At 30.9% G+C, this 530-nt stretch overlaps 1 protein-coding gene across 1 annotated transcript in view; it reads right to left on the bottom strand.

Annotated features, from left to right (window-relative positions):
• Window positions 1-530, bottom strand: part of LOC118339958 (potassium voltage-gated channel subfamily H member 8-like) — a 33677-nt gene that overhangs the window by 3718 nt on the left and 29429 nt on the right. The window lies entirely within an intron of this gene.

The raw sequence follows: 530 nt of genomic DNA, 5'->3' as shown, positions 1-530 counted from the left end.
GAGTGTTACGTAATGATTATACATCTCTGTCATCTCAGGGGCAAAGATTGAGCATACCAATGTGGATTCTTTAAGTGAAAATATGTCAGGTTATTATTTGGGAAAGATAATTCATATATTTTGCACTTGCACTTACACAAATAAAGTGGTGAAAAGTTAATATGGTGCAAAAATCTGTAAACAGGTAGTGGTTTCAGACAAATGCATGCAGTGGTTGGTTGGTAGAAATGACTGAACATCAGAAACAAATCTAAATAAAGTTATAGAACCTTCATGTATGGAAGTCCAAACCAGCCAATATTAAAATAATTTATTTGATTTAATCAAAGTGAGATTTCATTTTTGTGTGCACATGATGTATGAAAAACATTTTTTTATGTTTGAAAGTGAATATTCCACCAAAATATGAGAACATTTAAATGAACACTAATGAAAAATAATTAGTACTAGTAAGTATTTTAAAGGAAAAATGGAAGTCTCCCAGGCATCCTTGATGAAATCTGCCAAAATAAAAGCACTGAGCAGAATTT

Source organism: Morone saxatilis, unplaced genomic scaffold, assembly GCF_004916995.1.
Source record: "Morone saxatilis isolate NCDOM2014 unplaced genomic scaffold, NCSU_SB_2.0 Contig6, whole genome shotgun sequence".
NCBI classification, from domain to species: Eukaryota; Metazoa; Chordata; class Actinopteri; family Moronidae; genus Morone; species Morone saxatilis.
This window is presented reverse-complemented; position numbering and strand designations above follow the sequence as displayed.